We start from the raw sequence: 13,519 nt of genomic DNA on the forward strand, positions 1-13,519 counted from the left end.
TGGGAAAGCATTCTGATAGAAAAGGGCACGGATATATTCTTAATTATGTATAGCTAGGGAATTGTGCAGGGTTTGGTTTTTAGGGTTTCTTTCTGTGGAGTTACATGAGAAAGTGGTTATCCTCCGGGATTTCAGTCTACCTTTTCAAAGTTTGAATGATGAAGATGCTTAGATTCTGGGGTTTTTCTCTACATTAAGGTCCATGATTGCACACTTGTCCTTCTGGAGGACTTAGGGGATGGTGGACTTACTTGCTGTCACGCTTGTAAGATTGGTGATGATATGCATTGCTTCTGTTACTTTCTGGTGAATAACCATTGTTTATTGCTCTTAAGCCTTTTCTTCTGAGACCTACAGAACAACTTCCAACAGATTTTCTTGACTCTTGCAGACTGACTGCAGATGTGCAGTGATACTGTGTATTGTACAAATGTTTGCTGCCTCTTGACCAGGAAAGGTAGTTGCATGTTAGTAGTATATTAGACATCCCAAGCTGGATAGGTTTTTTTTGTATTGCTGTTGCTATTTAAAAAGAAGGCAAAAAGATGCAAGTAAAATTTGGTAATTTGATAGGTTGATGAAGTCTTTGTTGTAGGAAGTACGGGTTGCTATCTTTCTCATGCTTTCTAACTGTGGGAAGATAAGTATGCTGTAAATAAGGCACAGGGTTGGGGGAGACAGGCTGCAAGTTGGATGGATTCTGAAAGTGGTGCCTCTGTTCTTGCACTTAGAGCTCCTAAAATGGCTTCTTTCCCCCATCCTCCTTTGGCAGTAATAAGACCAGTTTTAGGGTTTTTAATCCACTTTGATTGCTACACTATTGTTCTTATATGTGTTGATTTTAAGTAACTTGCCAAAAGTGTGCCTTGAAACTTCTCTGTTCCATTCTAATGTGGAGAAAATATTGAAGAAATGAAATATTTTAATGTTTTTAGTTGTCTGCACTGAATTTCTTGTTGAAAGCAATAAAGTAACCTCTGATTTAAGACTACATGTGACAAAATGGAACTGGATTAACATGTTTCCCCAAGAGAAAATAATGGCTTTTTATAATTACTTGTATTGATTATAAATACTTTATGTATTCTTTATTTTAGCAAGACCCATCAGCTGTGAGTTTTTTGGTGGTGTTGAAAGCAAGTAGGAAAGAACTACTCTTTCGACGGTAGTAGAAACAACATACATGCAACGACATAAGAGGAATACGATTTACAATATATATTCTATTCTAATGCCCACACTGAAATGAAAATAGGCCCAGAAAGAGAGGAAGGAATGACACAAAGAAGTAGGAAAAGAATGAAGGTCAAGTCCTACGTTGTTTTGTGCTTTGGCTTAGTATGGACGTTAATAACCCTCTAATTCTTCTGTGTGGGGTAATAGAGTTTCCATATGATAACTATCACAGAGAGGCTAAGTGCAGAGTCCTCTGGCTGCTGGTGTAGTGTTGTGCACTGAGCTGTGACCTCTTAGCTAATGATGTCAGCTTGTGGGGTGAGTAGGTGTGTGCTGCTTATTGATCCTGGTCAAGGTGCTTTTTTTGGAGATTTTTAATTAATATGTGTATTGTCTAAATTGTGCAACTGGGGCAGTAATGCCTGATTTTTAAAAGTATTTGTATTTTTGAAGGTAGTATGCTGTCAACCTCTCCCTGGGTTTATTTCAGATCTGGATGTTTGCCATCTCTGGAAATAAGGTTACCAAACCAGATATTTTGGCTTAGTTTTTCACTGTAAGAGTCATATAATCATAGAATGGTAGGGATTGGAAGGGACCTTTAGAGATCATCTAGTCCAACCCCCCTGCAGAAGCAGATTCACCTAGATCAGGTCTTGTATTACTCCCTTTCTCATATCTGGAAAAGGCTTCAATGAAGTGACAGCAATTACATAAAATACTAACTCTTTAAGACTAAAATTAATTACAATGATATGCAAATTACTAACCACTTCTTACTGCACTAGTAAACTAAAATCATTAGTACAGTCAGACTAATAAATAGCATATCCATTGATGCTATTCTGTGATTAAACTGTTAATGGGACGGCCTATGAAATATTTTCAGAAGAATTTGCCAGCAGAAAGAATTAATACAGTATTGGAATAACTTTTGCTTAGGCCAATAAAAACTGTATCCAGAGGACTGGGGGGTGTTGCCATATTGATTTTAGTACCATGAGCAGTGCCGTGAGCTGCGTTGTTTTCCTGTAGCAATGATATGGGATCCTGGAGCTGAGACTTGCTGTTGCTGTACTTTCCACAAATCCCAGAGGTTGAGCATTGCTAGTGGAGGGCTCTTGGATATCAGGTAGAAAATTAAGTAACAAAACTTATGCTATCTTTAGAGTATTTATTTTTTAGATCTATCTTTAGATTATATAGATTATTATTTAGATTATAGATAGATTATTATTTAACTAATCTATCTTTAGATTACTTATTTTTATTTCTTTTCTATTTCTAGTTCTTTTTCTTATAAGTTTCACTTCTAAATGAATTTAAGTATCTAAGAGTGCTATTACTCATGTCCAAAGCTAGGTGTGGTTGGTACGGAACTGGTTGTGAGCACTGAAGTTCAGCTCTGTGTTGTTGATGTAACTGTCAAATGTTAAAACTGTTGTCTCTTGGGGAGTAACTTCAAAATTGTTGGTACTTTCCAAGAGCCAAAAAATTGTTTGTCTCACTTTCATTTTTCTTGGTCTTTCTTCTGTTAATATTTGGCAGTTACTAATATTATTAAATAAATATATTTGAAATTTTAAAACATAAACTTTCACTTTTTTTTGAAGTTGTATGTTTTTCTATGTCATTTCAGTGGACAAATCTGGGATTTGGCTTCAAAAAGCTAAACAAACACCTTGGGTTTACATGTTTCCACCTTTTAGAATTTATAAATAAGATTTGATCTGCTCAGAAGATCAGTTTGCTGTGGAATGGAAATATGCACATTCAGGGTGTCTGCTTTCCTCTTGAAGCCAGGTCCTAAATCTCTCAGTTTTGAAAAATTCAGTGACCCTATTCTTTATAATTAGTTGCTGATTTGCCTGAATGTACTTCAACACGTGGACTGACTCTCTCCTTGCATTTTGAACCCTGGGAAATAGAAATCCTTTGCCCATTTGTAATTCTTAGCCACTTCACCATTGTCACAGAGAGAGGATGGCCTTAGTAAATGTTTTCTTTCCTTTCTGGCCTGATGCCTCAAGATGCTTAGTTGCTTTCCCATAGCCCTTTGTGGGTGGAGCAGATTCCCACTGTGGAATTAGTTTGTGTGTGCTCCCTTGAAACTGATGTAAGAAAGAATTTTTGTTTAAAACTTAAGATGCTAAACCAAACAATCAGTGTGAGAGTGGACCAAATCCCATAGTCTAATGGCAGACACTTCCTGGGTTTTCACTCCAGACACTTCATTGAAAAGTTCTTCTAGGATCTGAAGTTTTCTGTGTTACATTTGGGTAGTTTATTATATTTGATATTTTTTTTTAAAAGAAAAGTATGTAGTTTAATTAAAGAAAAAGAAAGAAAAAGCAGAGGTTATGGCTTTACTCTGACTGAAGTCTTCTGAGATAAGACCTGATGTAACTGATAAGCAGCACTTAGCAGACTTCTCAGCAGTCTCTGATAGCAGGGTTGGAAAAAGATGACTAGCCATAAATACCATTGTATGTGTGTGTGTGTATTTAAGAGGAACACCTCCACCTTTGGAGGAATCATTCCAAAGGTCTAGTGCTTCTGAGTGGTTCATAGTCTTGACTTGCAGAATTGGGGTTTTTGTGTCTGATTTAGTGGTGTCTGAGTTAATGGTGCTAGCCTATAAATATAAATAGTGTAAGCATTGTGCAATTTTAGTCATGGTATAGTCAGTTAACCATGATAATGAATTATCTCTGGAAAAACTGAAATCATTTGATAACTTTATATAAATTGACACAGGAGGAACAAGTGAGTAGCATACCCTTAGTTTATATTTCTAAGCATTGCTTTTTAGCTTTTCGCTGAAATACACATGGTACTTGAGAAAACTTCTGGGTTGCCCCGTTGCTTTGTCAGCAGTGCTTATAGTATCTTAAGAATGCAGAACCACAGCGTGACTGCTATGATACTGAGGTATCACTGTCTTTAGTTTATTTTGGCATATTTTCCTATTTATGTCTGCTTCTGGCAGCCACGACTCCTGTTGGCATTCATCTGACTTGTGGTGCATTGTCTCTCCTTCTTGTCTCCATCCTATGCTTGTCTTCCCTGGCCCAACTCTTCCAAATACAATAAAGAGGAAAAAGAGAAGCTTTTGAGTCACCCTTCCCGTCTGTTTCCACCTCTCTGGCAATTTCTGCTTCCATACAGTTGTAGAACAGCAGAAACATGGCCTTACTTGACCTTTGATCACAGTTTTTTCCTCTCTGGTCAAACAGCCAGTCATTTGACCTTGTCTTAGGCAATTACTGCTCTTCAGCTAGTCCTCTGGCTTCCTCAGTTCTTCTTCCCAGCCATCCCCTCTGCTCTTTAAGTACTGCTATCCCACTGCAGGCCTTCTGCAACCTCCAGTCTGTGGGTATCTACATACCTTGCAATTGTTTTAGCTGCTGCACTCTTTACTTGCTCTGTTCTGCAGTTAGCATACCCTCACTCTCCTTTTCCACTATGCCTCCATTCTTCTTTTGCTGGACAAAATCACATGACCACACAAACTTCCTCTGTGAAAGATGTCCTATTTTTTCCAGTCAGCATTTCTCCTTAGCTATGTTCAATCTTAGCTGGTTTGCTGGGTTTTAAATAGCTTTTTTTTTTTTTTTAAAGATCTCTCCAGTTTCTTTTACAAAGAAGGGAAGATCTTCTAGTGTTTTACTCTTGGTATAGAACAAGTACTCATCTGCTTTTCAACCCTGCCTTATACATGCTCAAGTTCTGAGTGTTTTCTCAGAATAGGTTATAGTATTTTGCAGACAATCAGGCTGACATCTAATTCTTTATTACCCTGGTATTTTTATTTGTAAACCAAAGCAGTTAAGTGCCTCACAGATTGTAAAAATTGATTACTGAAAGTTCTTATGCCTTTTGGAAAGGTAGAAAAATGCAGGAGTTCTGTCTTTCGGCTATCAGAGCAAGTTCTGAAAGTTGATATTAGTGGAGGGCAGGGCAGGAAACCCACACTGCTGTGACTTACTCGTTTTGTTCTGTGTACACTTAAGAACTCTGTCTTGTCTTGTGTATCTGGCAGTGTTAAGAACTGAAAAATAACTAAAATCTTAAAAAACAACCCGCCCCAAAAAACATAACCCAAACCCAGCCTGATTTAGTTACTTAATAAGCAGAAAAGCCTTGTCGTACTGGGATGAGTCACACAGGGGAAAGAAATGTAAATTTAGGTGGGATTTTTTATTAATATTTATCTTCTTGTTATATTTTGTGGTTTCTGAAAATAGTTTTTAGTTAAAACTATGGAGCAAAAATGCAGTAACGGGTAGGAGTTATACATGGCAAAGTGAATCAGAATCAATAATTGAAAGGCAACAGGAGTTGAATGGCCTGTAGGTGAGAAGAAGGGATTAACTGATGATCAAACCAAACCAGCTTTGTTGACTGCAGAGGTGTTGCCCAAGCCTTCAAGAAAATGACCTGAATAGACTGTATAGTTTTTATTGCATCTTTTGTCCATATATGTTTTTAACTTAACAGATAATTGCAGTAAGATCTGAAGTGCCATGTAAATGGCAACAAAAGAGAGAAATACCCAGAACAAAAGACCTTTTTTGTCTAGGTGCTTCCATGTAGAACTGTTTACCCACCATACACAGGCCTTGGTGGGGTGATTTCTTGCATTTGCATAGGGGGTCAGCATTAAAATACACCTCCAACAGAAATTATTTTTGTATTATATTCTAATATACATAACATCAGTGCTATGCAAAATGGTTGGTTGCTTTAAAAAAATAAAAAGTGAGATTAGCTTGCACACAGTAACTTGTATCCAGGCACAGAGTCTAAACCAATCCTTACATCTCTATTTTCAATGTCATTGACTTAATGTACACAGGAAGAAAACCACATAAAAGAGAGAATTTATTTCTCAAGCAATAATGCTGTTAACCATCCACTGTACATTTTTGTATCTGGTACCCTTTAAGAAAATTGTCTTTCATAAGGCCTACTGAAGTTCATATTAGACTCCCATTGACTCCAGACTCAGGAATTGGAACAGTCATCTTACATTAATGGTAGTCTGTGCCAAAATGACTGTGATATAATGTAGCCATGGTGTTTATTTGGGTGAAATATGAAGAATAAATTTGGCACTGTTAGTTCATATCCTCTGTCAAGCTGACGCCTTTATGTCATGTGCTACGTCTTTCAAATTTTCTTGTAAAGATTGCTTTCAAGTAAATTCTTCTTCGTTGTCAGCTTGCAATGTCTGTGTATATCTTCTATCCTGTGCTGTATCTAGAGATGTGTGCGAAATTAATGGGAAAGCAATTAGCCAAACTCCAGATCCTGTGATTGACATGTCTAGCTGTGAACATTATATTGTTGTCTGTTCACAGCTTCTGTTTGAGTTTCAGATTAAGATGGAGATTAAGATGCTAACTCTCTAAATGGTGTAGAAACTTTAGGTTACAAAGGTTACTTTCATTTGAGTGTAGCTGATGATCCATCAGTAGGGTTGTAGTAACACATTATAGAGTCTAATCTAGTTGCAGTTTTGTAGTGGCATATTTGCTTTCAAATAACAGTAAATGTGAGGCTAACCTTACTCTGGAATACAAATGTTTTCTGATATATTTTTATCTACAGCTCTAGGTTTTGTACAAGTCCAAATGCATCTATGCTGGAGATACCCTTTCAGTTGTATTTGCTCAAAACCTGTGTATGCAAACACTGACAGGGAAACCTGAGGTTTGGAATTTGCTTTCTGTTACAGGTTAAGTTTGTAAGCATCCCCTGGGTAGTCTGAATGGAAATCAGGATTCGAGGAAGGTCATTTATCACTTAGAAATGACAGTCATGAAGTCGGCAGAAGTAAGTTCTGCTGCATGACTACATGATTTCGGTTGCCACAGGGGAAATGCAGGACAGAAGGAAGGCTAGGCTATTTATTTTGGCAAGCAGCATGCACTTAGGTTTAAACTGATTTTCAAACTGTACCCATAGGCTGTGGTTTCATGTTACAGCAAAGCCAGTGTAGGAGGTGGCTGCTGCTGGAAGGAGTGATGCTTCTGCAATCATGTTCCCATTGTGCCAGTTAGATGCGCTGGACCCATCACTGAGCCAGTTCTGCTCAGTCCCCCAGTTGAGAACTACTCACTGCTGGATTAATGAGTTTAGTTAATTTAGTGAAAGATCTGATGAGCATTAGAGATGGCAAGAAAAGGAAGGGGTGGAGACCACAAAGTAGTAATATGAGTGTTCAAGGGTATAGTTCAGATTCTTTCCCCCTGCTGTGAGTTTGAGCCACTCGACATCCTTGCTGTTGTGTTTGTGCCAGTTCTGGTACACGGTCAGCCAAGTGATAAGCATGCTCAGAGACCTGGTTTGGCTGAAAATTGGTTTGACACACTCCCCTCCCACCCCTTAAGATTTGCTTTATCACTTCCCTGATTTTGTCACTGTACAGCCTCAAAGTCTCTTGTGGAGATAAAAGGCATGCGTGTTCAGGGTGATGTGAGAGTGATTAGTTACCCTTTCAGATGACCACCAGTACTTAAGCAGATTTTAAATGACCAGGCTTAGTATAAGTCTTCATGTTCTGCATTACCTTATACCCAAGGCACATTGAACTTTTTAAAAAACAAATTTCATGCTGGGGGAGGATTTTCTTCCCATTTTACCTTTCAGGAATTCATTTGGTTGAGAAGTGATAGCAAAAAACCCCAAATGTATAGAATGGCAGTGCTTTCTGTGAAGAAATAGGTTATAGAGGCTGGGAGCAGTAGTAGTCTATTCTCACGGAAACTATTAAATTGCAATAGAAGCCTTGCTCCAAATGACAGGAACTGTATCCTGTTCCTTATCAAATAAAGATGTTAATCATCTTTTATTATTTGTCATACCATATTTATCACGACACTGCTCTATAAATATATCTAGCCACAACATTTTCCAGGCCATTTACTAAGATTTATATCCTTTAAGTGGTTACTCTAAGGCACGATGTTTTCATGCATGCAACCTGCTTTTCCGACAACTAACACTTCTCAGTCACTGTTCCTTGAATATAAGTATTCACCCTTTCCCAGTTTATTCTCTGTCTACCAATTTGGGTGGCCATATTATGTAGGAAAGGAGAGGGAGCTACAGAGGGAGAGAAAGCTGGTGTTAACCTTTTGTGATGCTTGTTCACAATTGTAACTCCTGGGTCATGTAGGAATTCCTGCTATCTGAAGCTTTTCTGGTACTTGTAAAAGCACAGTTGTGCTGTCTGGTAGCTGCACATGTGGAAGTGAGTTTGCATGCTATTATTAATTATGTCAGCTTCTGAAAATGTCCACAAAGATGCTGATTTGATTTAAATGACAGTCTCCTCATATCTGTAGCAATGGCAAACTAGAGAAGCCATTGCCTAGATATATTTCACAAACCATGTTTTCTTTTTGTTTTCTCATTTTCTTAGCCTAGCTATGTGCTTACCTCTCCAATTGAATATTTTGTTTTTCTTACCTTCCTTTGATTTTCTTTTTTAGGTATGTTAGGTTATCATTAATTTGTTCTTTCTGCTCAGAAGTTAGGAAGCAGAATAGTTTGGGTGGTCTGTACCTGAACGCTCTCAAAGCTACAGCTCAATAGTTGTCACTGCAACAAATGACAGTGTGAGATCTCAGACTAGTGGTATCTGGGGGAATTTTTGAATTAATAGAATGGTTTTGTTTCATATATTGAATTACTTCATCAAAAAGAACAATGCAGTAGGGTTGTTTTGTTGTGTTGTGTTTTTTTTCCCTGAGCACTGAGTCATACTTTATTCACTATTTTTTTTCCCAAAAGAGAACAGCCTTTAATAAATCTGTAGGCAAAGTGATAAACATATAATAAAGAGTCAAAGGGATTTTTTTTCCCTTCCACTGAAAATGAGTCAGCAATTAAATTATCTTGGAAAAAAGTTCAGTACTGAGTTCGTTGTCTGGGTTTAGCAAATGTTTACATTTTAAGACATTTTATAACATTTATACTAGGAGTGTTCAGTGAGACACATTGTGTGAGTGGTCTCTTGTAGAGTGAATGCGTGTCAGAATCTCTCTCTAAATGTCTGTCAATCTGAAATATTCTTACTTGATCAGAAGAGCAGATTTCTGATGGTTTACTAAAACAGAAAACCCTCAATTTAAATTTTGTTTTCTCTGCAAAGCAAGATACACCAAAAACCTCACTGTCAAGTGTAACTGCCATGTCAATGAGCTTAATCCTGGTCTGGATTTTGTGGTTATATCATACATTGATGAGATGTGGCAGTGTGGAGAAGCTTGGCAGAGGCAATTCTGTGCCAATATGAAGACACGTTCATATTTTCAATGTTGCTTTGGTCAGGAAGAATTAAGTAGCTTGACATTTTTGGGGGACTTGCTTTAAAATACTGTAGAAGGGGAGCTCTGCTGCAAGTCTTCCGACAGGCTGAAGTAGCTTCCTCTGTGTGTCTGCTTCGAGTACCTGATGTTGAATGTTTAGCTTACCAGTTAACAAGGTAGGACAGACTGATGAAATAAAAGGAGTGGTGAAAATGTGCACAAATGCTGACATGTTTGACAGATGCATTGTTTAAGCTTAGGTATATTAATGCTCAAAAAGCTTTGCCAAGGGGATCAAGTCAGGTTGTGACTGCAGGGTATGTAGATCTACCTAGGCTTAGCTTTGAGCTGACAGTGGTGTAATTGTAACAGTAATGGTAGCACCAGCTGTGAACCCTTTTAGAGAAATCTAACCAATGCTTGGATACTTAACCTTCACTGAGTTGTCTGCTGCCATCACCATGCTCTTGTTTACCCAAGCAGTGACTAGTTTGAGTAAATGTACACAGCCTGTAGAGTAAATAAACCTTTCATAAACCCGAGAAGTCGTTGAGCTTTTTTCCTGCAGTCTTTTTAAAAAATTGATCCTCTTGTAAAGAGCAGTTATAAAAATGAAAAATAGTTAAAGCTAGGGAAGTAAGATAGAAGCACTGAGAGAGCAGGGAAAGGCTGATGCTTGTGATGAGATTGGTAAGTCAGTTTCTCTCATTTTGTGTTGCTGTAGATGAATTCAAAGTGTCTGTGTTCACCAGACTGTAGCTTGCCGTTGACTTTTGAAATACTCTGATATTCATTCAAGCTTACCAACACTGCATTTTTGAGGAGACTGACTGATGGTGGTAGTAGGATGCAAACCAGAATGCTTTCTGTGGGATACCGTCTATTTTGATGTCCAATTGACTTTTCCAACACTGATTCATCCACTGCTGCCTTATTTAAGTTACAATTGAATTGATGAGGCACAAGACATGGTTGATTCTCTTGGGGGGGAAACAAATTTTAAACAAGCAAAAAGCTAACAAATAATGTTCCCCTTGAATTTTGTGAGGGATTGTCTTCCCCACCTGCCAAAACATCAATGGCAGAAATGCAATAAAGTAAACACTATTGATGGCAAAACCCTTTACACATCAAGTTGTAACGTCCATGGAGAAAACTGTGTGCACAAAACTGAGAGGTCTGATGGCAATGTTAGTTAAATGGCAATGGAAAGAACCAGCTGCAGTGAATAAAGCATGCAGGAAAAGCCAAGCTGTAACAGTGGAAGTAAGGAATTGTCCTTGGGAAGAAACAATGCTTTTAGCAAATGAAAAATAAATAACTGGGAAAAAAAATTCAAGCTGACTTCTGTCAATGAGGATGTATGTGATGCCTGACATTCCTGTGATATTTGGTGTGAGTGAACACTGTTCTGCTGCAGTCTAAAATAAATAATGTTTAACAGCATAAATTTAAAACAAGACGGAAGTTACCTAGGGCCAGAATGGCTAAATGTGTAGATGAGGTGGGGTTATTAGAAGTATGAGGAAAGTGAGTGGGAATTCCCTTTACTTAGTGCAAATGGAGTGTGAGGGGATGGAGATTTGGACTCCAGAGTGGCAATTGTCTGGTTATGTGTCAGAAAGAAGAGAAGGGAGGCAATAACAAAGCAAGGAAGTAGTTAACCTGTTGTGAGCACTGTGAAGAGGGAGAAAATGTGCTAAGTGGAAGTGGAAAGAAATGACAAAGGAGAAACATAGCATTTTTTCAATGTAATTATGCATAAAGATGTTTGCAGTATAAACATACTTTGGGGAAGAGTTCAGTAAAAATGGCTGCACATCAAAGATACAGAACAATACATTATCTGACTAACAAGTACTGACTGACATTTTGGTAATAAGTGTTTGATAGGAACCTGGAAATGCTTTCTACAGTTACGGATCCATTTAAACCAGCAGCACCAGATGTAGCTTTGGTACCGATCCTGACCAACACTTCATAGTGAATAGCAGGTACTGCAGCTGGGGAAAGCAGGAACCAGATCTTTGAAAATGCAGTGTATATATCATTAAAAATATGTATATATCATTAAATCTGTACTGGATTGTTGGCCTGTGACTGATCAATAGAGAACAAGTTGTGGATGTCAAATAACCTTCAACTGTACAGTAAACTAGAAATTGTTGGATGAGTACAACAAAGTCTCTGAAAGCCACGCTGCCCAAAATGGGGAACTGCCTAAGAGTTACTTCTGCAGAACTAATTACTGGTGGTAATACTGGCAGCATATCTGCCATTGCACATCTGCAAGTTAGAGGGTTTTTCCCCTTCCTTTTTGTATCTTAGTTATCATCATTGCATGCAGTGAAGCACTCTGGAGAGGTGTGAGAATCCAGACAATCCAGAGGGAATCCTGAAAACAAAGGTGGCAAGTGACAATTCTCTGTCCTCAAATAAAACCAGGGAAGTGCATGCAGACCAGTAAGCTTTAGTATTTGGCCACATAAATAAAATGCTGATGCTTCCAAGTGCAAGTCTTGGAAAAGCAAATAATTATTGTCTTCATCTTTTTTTTTTTCTTTAGTTGGTTCTGCTGCTGCTGAATATCTCTTTGTGAAAGCAAATCTTGTTCCTTAAAAATCAAGCAACCTCTGTTTCATAAGTTCAATGTGCTTATTAAAAGAACCATAATCTGTTCCTTTACTTTGAGTGCCTGTTACACAACAGCTGTATTGGAATATATTTGAAAAGTGTGGAGGGTTTTGGGGTTGGCCTTTCTTTGGTTTTCTTTTAATATGATAAAATCCTGTTTGAGGAAAAGACAGAAAAACTGTTTGCAGTCTAAATACACATCCTGGTGATAGACTCATAGATTAAAAATTTATATAGCAACATAATTGTGGCTCCAATATGATGTCATGATAGATGAAAATGAGTACTCTTAGGAAGTAAGCATGAAGAAAAATGGGCAGCCATACATTCCTATTTTTCCATACTACTTTCTCAGGCAATTATGACAGGAAAAGAAGCAGAAAATGGCAGAAGTGATCTATTTTCACTTTCACTGATCTGGTTTTCAGATTTCAGCTGTGTGAGGGTGAACTCTTGATGTCGTATTTGACACTTCAGATACCAAGTAGAAAGCTTTGTGGCATTAATTTTATAAATAGACCTAGTACTCAAAAATAGTCTTATTGATAATCAGCTTTGCCTGTCTTAGTTCTGGAATGGTCACTGCATGTTTGTGTAACTGGGAACTTTCATACATAAAGTTTAATCCTTTTGGATCCGATCTGTGGAACAGCATTTAACTACTCGATAAGAATTGTGTGTTTGTTCTTGTGTTTTCCTTGAAATGAAATTTTGCTGTGTAGTGGGTTAAGAGAAAGTTGTATCTTTTTCACTGAAGTTTCTCTTTGTGTACTCTAGTAGTTTTGTGGGTTTCCTGTAAATTGACGATTCCACTCTCAAATGAATTCTGCTGCCCTTCTTTTGAGTTCTTTTGCTTGGTTAAGTATCCGCTGTATGTGGCTGTAATGTTAGCGTTAACCAGGGAGATAGTGAGCCCTGTGTCTGACTGGAATGTCTCTGCAAAATCTGTGATATTCATTAGAAACAAAGCTAATAATTTAATCAGCATGTCTTAACTGTATCTTCAGTGGTCAATATTCCCTAATACTCTTGGGGGGGGGGGGGGGGGGGAGGTGAAGTGTTATTTACAGCTATTAAAAGGGGCTTCTTGTTTGGCTGTTTGGTTTTCACTTTGGATTATCAATTTTAATTGAAATCGTCTCAGTGTCATTTCAGCAGTTAAGAAATCGTGTCCTTAGGGATTTTGTTTGTTTTGTGGTGAGTCAGGGCCCTCATTAGTGAATTAGATCTTCCATACTACTGCTGTTATGAAATACGGCATGTTCTGTGCCTGGGATGTAACGCAGGATCTGATTTCAGTCGGATGTAGCTCCGCCAGAACTGACCATCTATCGGGCTTTGCTTACTAAATACTTTACTGGTGTTATTAAACATTGATAGCTGGGTTTCTG

General features: G+C 37.9%; 1 protein-coding gene across 5 annotated transcripts in view; it reads left to right on the forward strand.

The window, feature by feature from the left end:
* RABEP1 (rabaptin, RAB GTPase binding effector protein 1) overlaps positions 1-13,519 on the forward strand; it is a 45,218-nt gene that overhangs the window by 1,388 nt on the left and 30,311 nt on the right. The window lies entirely within an intron of this gene.

The sequence above is a fragment of the Colius striatus genome, chromosome 20 (assembly GCF_028858725.1).
Source record: "Colius striatus isolate bColStr4 chromosome 20, bColStr4.1.hap1, whole genome shotgun sequence".
Lineage (NCBI taxonomy): Eukaryota > Metazoa > Chordata > Aves > Coliiformes > Coliidae > Colius > Colius striatus.